The 7375-nt window shown below is 33.9% G+C and overlaps 1 long non-coding RNA gene across 1 annotated transcript; it reads right to left on the minus strand.

Moving 5' to 3' along the window:
- Positions 1 to 2843: 2843 nt before the first annotated feature.
- LOC144444434 (uncharacterized) lies at positions 2844 to 6663 on the minus strand. Its single transcript, XR_013481833.1, has 2 exons — positions 6588 to 6663; positions 2844 to 3158 (listed from the first exon to the last, which is right to left on the minus strand). It is a non-coding gene; the product is annotated as an uncharacterized LOC144444434 (long non-coding RNA).
- Positions 6664 to 7375: the final 712 nt, after the last annotated feature.

The following is a 7375-nucleotide window of genomic DNA, read 5'->3' on the forward strand; positions in this document are numbered from 1 at the left end:
CTCAGTAGCTGTTTTATTTACAAAACAATGCATAATAGACGTGCTATATAGTATATGAATTCTGTACTTGATTATATTGTTTCCCTTGGCTTTGGCTACCTGCTGTGCTTGCTTCGTCATAATATATTCACAACCATTTACCAAATACACACCCGTACGTACGTACGTACGTACGTACACACACACACACACACACACACACACACACACACACATATACACACATGCAAGCACGCATGCAAAAGGACACACATGCAAGCACGCATGCATGCACAAGCACACACACACACATACATGTAAGCACGCATGCACAAGCACACATACATACATACATACATACATACATACATACATACATACATACATACAGTATTATTATTCATATGTCATTTAAATCAAACATATTGGACATAAAGCTGTACGAAGAATGACTGTAATTTACATATTTTCTTTAACAGAAGTCCCCCCTTAAATGATTGGGGTTAAAATAAAGTAATACACAATCCACAGGGGGTGGTTTATCGCTATTATATAATACTATTATATTTTTAAAAAATCGAAAAGAAGATATAAATCAAGGTTTCATTTGCCCATCCCAGCCCCAGAGTTCGAATACTTTGCATAATAATGAAGCCGCGTTCAAGACAGCTTACCTCACGTGTGACGCGTATCAACTCTGAACGTCGACCACGAACGCCGTGCGTCGTGCAGTGACTGCATTTATTTTATATAATGCTGCTGCTACTGTTTTGGATAATCTGTGTATGTATGGGCCCACTAAAATTGCAGTCATGAACAAATAGCCTGTGTGACTCAATGTATTACTTGAAATGGTTGGTATACGGCATGCTTCACGCCCGGCTTCGCGACTCGGTGTGTGATGAGATTAAAGCTGGCAGGTTGATTACGTGAGTTACAAATCAGTACACTTTCTGGTTTGGGGATTACCCCTGACACTCCGCGTTCCTCATTTCCCATACTCTACCCTGTCTCATTAAGGAAATCTTCCTCTGACAAATCGCAGAGTTCACCATTACTGTGGACAACTACGTTCGGAACGGAGCAGACGACGTCAACGGTGAGTATTTGTAACCATCAAGACTTGAAAGCGTGCCAATTGTTCATTATCGCTCATTTTAGATGCGTTAGTTTGATTCTTGACTAATCAGAGCTCTCGAGTTGTGCCATCAATATATTGTTATATATTATAATACGTTACTTAGAGTAGATTAACATTGTAAAACCACATCTATTTGGTTAAAAAATGCAGTCAAACTTACATGAATAATGAATTGCAATACTCTGATGGTGAAATATTTACATTCTAAACTAAAGTGAGGATGAGAAGGAATCGATATAATGTTATCAGTTTCATATTTCACAAGTCAAACAATTAACATGCAAATTTGTTATATCTATTTAACAATACTAATTAGTTATAAACATGAGAATATTTTCTCCTGGGTAATATAACATTAAAGGATTTACTGTTAATTTCGCAATACCATGCACCTGCCCCTTTTCTGTTTTATACAACCACTCAGAAACCAAGTGCACATGCCTCACTACAATAGCAACATCGCATTTTCTGCTACATTCCGTCTAATTGAAAAAAAACAACAACATTTAAATGTATTTCAACTTCATGCAGACATTCGGGCGCCAATGTTTCTCTTAGTATCAAACAAAATGTAGCAAGAAACTACTCATTCAATCTTGCTATCTTAAGGAGTAGCGTGTCAAGTTTCTTCTTGGTTTCTGGGTGGCTGTATCAAATAGGGAAGTGGGAAGGGTATAGAGAAATTCGCTGTATTATAGGCTATGATGTGACAAATCGCATATTTTATGCAAAATAGGATTTTTAACTTGTACAAGTAAATAACCAAAAGAAATTGAATATGATGATAATTTTCCTTCAGTTATGAATATCATTATATAATTCAATTGCTACGAAATATATTAATAATTAAATATGTATTTTTAGTTAAATGGGTAAAAGTGATCAATATTTCGACTTCGGAGTTTGAAACGGAACGCCGTCATAAACTTTAGTGTTGTCGAAATGGTGAACAAGTAAATAACGAATGAAAATAGCGATAATATCAACAACACTTTTCTTGTCAAATTTTACGAATTCAAGCACAGAGAGCTCAGGCTCAGTTAGTTTTGATTACAAATACTAATAAACAAACAAACAAACACTACCCCCAAAATAGTCACCAATGGAGAGACTATTTTGTGTAGTGTTTGTTTGTTTGTTTGTTGTCGTTTATTAGTGTATTTATCTACTTGGTTATCAGTTTATTTGTTTATGTTTTGTTTTTGTGTGTTTTACTTGTTTATTTATTTGTTTTTGTTTGATTGTTTATTCGTATTTGTAAACAAAACTAACTGGGCCTGAGCTCCCTGTGATTCAAGATACAATATAAATCTGATGAATTGTGCAGTGCTAAACAATTAAAGCAAAAGATCATCAAGAAAATGTGTGAAACCAACTAGGTAATGAATGACAGTCAGATAAAACATACAGGGATGTTTAGAGTGACTCTGCATTCTATCACTGGCTACTTATTGACTTTTAAAAGTTAATATAAAAAGATGTGATATCTATAAAACATGCCAAATTTATATTTTTAAGGTTGTTTGACAACTTAGCATAAAAAATAACACACATACTGTTATGCGTACGTTCACAATTTCGGGGGAATTACACGAACGACTTACACTCGTACATGTATACCGAAAACATAGCTCTCATTGTATATCACATACATTGAATGTACATGCTGTATGATGAGGTGCAAACTAGTCTAGTGTCTTACTCGTTTTCTGTTGATGTAATTGTATGTTGGCATACAAGTGTACAGCGGCCCAACTCTGGCTAATTGTGACAATTTTTACTTCGTGTATTATCACACTCATGAGCAATTTTCCTTGAGTATTTACTCGTCCCCCGATGGTTTTTTATCAACGTCGACCTCCTCTCTACACTCATGCGTAGTACGATCCTGTCGACTTTGCATTGGTATATATCTCCTTGGTAAACTCGATTGCGTACGCATAGAACTTGTTGATGTCAATAATGTCGACCTCTCTCTTTGTGGTACTTTCAAATTGAGACTTCTTCTGCAACTGTCAGTAGCTATACGCATGTCACTCTATAACACACAAAAAATAAGTTGTTAGTTTCTGGGCTTCACGCGTTGATCAAATATGAAGTCAAGTTGGCAAACAATGAGTGTATATAACAGGATTTATACCATGCACGAGCCATGTATAACAAGAGATAGGGAATATATACATACTGTGGTCGATTTATGTTACGACAACGCGCGTCTATGTCACTGGTTCTGTTTTTTTTCGAAATATGAGTCAAAACGTTCAAAAATCGTCACTGCTTTCCACAGTTTGTCTTTTGGCGCTGGTATAATTATGTTATTCTCGAAAATTTTTCTTCATTCATTCATAGTGGGCCGACCCCTGAAAAACCCTCTAGAAATAGGAGTATGTTGTGTGTGTGTGGGGGGGGGGGGGGGCGCTTGGGGCTTGGTAACTACAAGATTATGTGTATATAGTATACTAATACAAAAAATATTGGCACATATTTTGTAAATTTCAACAAAACTGTCACTTCTGACTTTTTTCTCCCAAAATTAACATTTTTGCCAAGAATCTTGAGGTCTTTAAGATCTTGGAAGATATTTATTGCTCATTGTATCATTTTTTGCATCAACAAATATGGATACTTGTAAAAAAATATAATATTACAAATTTGGTAAATTTGACCAAAAATGTCTTTTTTTTCATTCTTTTCATCCAACTCAACATTGTTGAAAAAGGTGTCCAGTCTACAGGATTTTAGTTGATATTTATTACTCATAGCAATCAACCACTAAAATTGAACATTTTTGAAAATAATTACATATATTTAGTAAATTTGACCAAGAATGTAATTTTTTTTACTTTTTTCACCCAAAATTGACATTTTTGACAAGAATATTGAGATTTTAGTTGATATTTATTACTTATAAAATCATATACTAAAAATAAACATTTTTTATGGAAAATAGATTTATTTATTTAATAAATTTGACCAAAAATATCATTTTCTTTTTTCACCCAAAATTGACATTTTTTGAAAAGAATCTTGAAGTCTTCAAGATCTTGGTAGATATTTATTGCTTGTTGTAACATTATAACAAATAACAAACATGGATACTTGTAACAAAAAGTTAAAATTACATAGTTGGTAAGTTTGACCAAAAGTGTCGTTGCTTTCACTTTTTTCACCCAAAATCACCATTCTTAAAAAAGGTGTCCAGTCTATAGGATCTTGGTTGACATTTATTACTTATAGCAATCAGATACTGAAAATGAACATCTTTTATGGAAAACATTTCCATATACTAGTATTTAGTAAATTCGGCCATCTTTTGACTTTTTCACCCCAAATTGACATTTTGACAATATTGAGGTCTTCAAGGTCTTGGTAGATACTCATTCCTTGTTGTATACTTATAACAAATATGGATACTTGAAACACAATTTATAGTAAATATTTGGTAAATTTGACCGAAAAAGTGACCTTGGCATTTGCTCGGATGTAACATATAAGCTCATACAGCAAGTCAGAGCATTTGTTTGCCAGAAAGGAAGTAACAGTATTAATGATGCAAGGTATAACAGCTTACATTTTGGCATAACCAATAAGGGGCCGTCCCTCCTAAGCAAGGCAGTCCACAATTGCGCATAAAGAGTGCACATTGCTAAGCAGCATTATACAGGAGATGCTTACAACAGGAAGTGAATGCACCAACACCAGATGGGCATGGGTGGGTTCTCACCAACTATAACCTAACAATCCACTTGGTGACACTGTCTCATGCACCTAACTCAATATTACAATATGTACACACTTTAAACGCAAGAAATTGGGATATACTAGCACTTCAAGATGTTCTTGTGGAAATGACAACTTAATGTGTACAAATTTGTATGCATGTTTGTCTTGCACAGAGTTAATGTAGAGACTGGGCACACTGAAAGCAGTTCAAACAATAGGAGCCATGACACAGAAAGTGATAGCGAGTAGTGCAGCTCACATGATAGTGAAAATATGTCAACCAGCCAAATATTAAAGTTACAAAGGAGCAGACATTAACCAGGTGAAACTTACCTGTACTAGAGTTGAGAAAGTTAGTTACAATGGAACAGAAAGTGACAAGTTACTAAATGTTTTACTTTTAATCCAAAATTATCAATTTTGAAGGAAAAACTTCGAAAAGGGACAGCTTTAGTCGAATTGATGACTTTGGGTGAAAAATGTAAAGAAATAAATGAAACTTTTGGTCAAATTCATCCAATGTGCGGAAATATTTTCACGAGAACTTCGTTTTCAGTGTTTGAATACCATAAGTAATACATATTAGTAAAATCGTGTACACTTTGGAAGAAACCTTCCAAAAATATTGACTTTGGGTGAAAAGTAAAAAAAAATAAATTTTTTTGTCAAATTTACTAAATATATGAAATTATTTTCCATAAAGGAATTTCATTTTCAGTGTAAGTAATTAATGAATAACTATAAGTAATAAATTCCAGGTGAAAAAAATGAAAAACACAGCCTGGCTGTTGGTATGGGCGTGGTTTTGTTGCTAATCATATTTGTATACATTTTTGGAGTCTTTAATTTATTCATTTACCTACCCATGCCTGTTGTTATCTTTGTAATTTTATGCACCATCATTTCACTGTTGCTAAGGGCGTGGTCATGGTTGCTAGGACCAATTGTGTAAAAATGTTTTCAACTATAACAATAACACCTCTAGAAACATCTCCACCAAGTTTCAACCCATTCACCATGCAGTTTCAAGATATCTTTTTTTACCAATATTGAGATTGTTGCAAAAAAAAGTCAAAAGCTGACAGTTTTTGGTTGTATGCAGTATTTGCATATCTGATATATGCAAATTTGTTTTTATTTACTGTAAAAATCGACTGACAGTTCTTGTTGATTTTATGATAAATATTTTACTCAACACCCATACTATCTGTCTATTAAATTTTACAGCTAATTTCCAATTGTAACCCTTGTATTTATAAATTTCACATGCTTTTTTGACCAAAAACGTGTGTTTTATACCAATTTGCCCTAATTCTTTGAATATTTTCTGTAGAACATTTTAAATTTGGTATTTGCATACTATATACAAATGATATCTGCAAAGATCTTGTAGTCACCAAGACCCCCCACAACAAAGTGACAGATCTTAGAGTGTTGGGCCACGGACTATCAGCCGGAAAATACTCGTGACGTAATGGTTATCACTACTCGTCTATCGACGCGCCTAAAGGTTCCCTATAGTTCACTGGTACTTTCCATGTCTGAACGGAGAAAAATGTTGGGGAATAACATCTAAAGATTCAAAATAACACAGAACTACGTTTTGAATATTTTCCTTATTAATAACTTATATCAATAGTTGAACCTGATGAAGCACAATGTATTTTATACTCGAAATGGTTCTATATTTTCAATATAGAATACAGAATGTAGAATAGTATATAGAATGTTTCCTTCTACTTACTCTGAATCTATCACTGATAAAGACATATATAATAGGATTGATAACGCTGTCTGAGACAACCATCCAGATGTAGACACAAGCACGGGTAATCCTTGTAATTTCCGGATGATTTGATAGGTATTGACCATTATAGGTCACCACGAACAAGTTATAAACGTTGAGTGGTAACCAGCATATAGCAAAGAGGACTACAGCAGCAATCAGGGTTATTATTGCCTAGCACAAAAAAGAAGAATTATAAAGGCATTAAATTTTTTAAGGCGTTTTTTTTCGCCCTGTGACACAACGTCATGGGTACCAATGCCTATAGTCTGCACGCTATACATCAAGTACATTTTGGCGCTCGAAATGTCTTGGTTTAAAGGATTCCCTGTCGTCTCTGAATTGAAATGTACATAGGCCTAAAAAAGTTGTTCGGTTTTGGTTACCCGACCCCACCTAGTTTTTCACACCTAGCCTAATTTTTTTTTACATAGTTGAAAAAAAAATAGCCAAAATCGTGAAGTCTCGCAAGAAATAGTGAATGTGGAAAGTGACATCAACTTAAAAAGACGATATAAATATGCTTTTCCTATCTGGCTGTACATCTGATGAGAAGAAACCAACAACACAAAGATGATGTGGAAAACAACATAGAAGATAGGTACCTAAACTAGACATCTGCACATTAAAACACACACACACACACACACACGCATATATATATATATATATATATATATATATATATATATATATATATATATATATATGAAATAAATGAATATTTTTATACCTATCAAATATAT

This window comes from Glandiceps talaboti, chromosome 13 (assembly GCF_964340395.1).
Source record: "Glandiceps talaboti chromosome 13, keGlaTala1.1, whole genome shotgun sequence".
NCBI lineage: Eukaryota > Metazoa > Hemichordata > Enteropneusta > Spengelidae > Glandiceps > Glandiceps talaboti.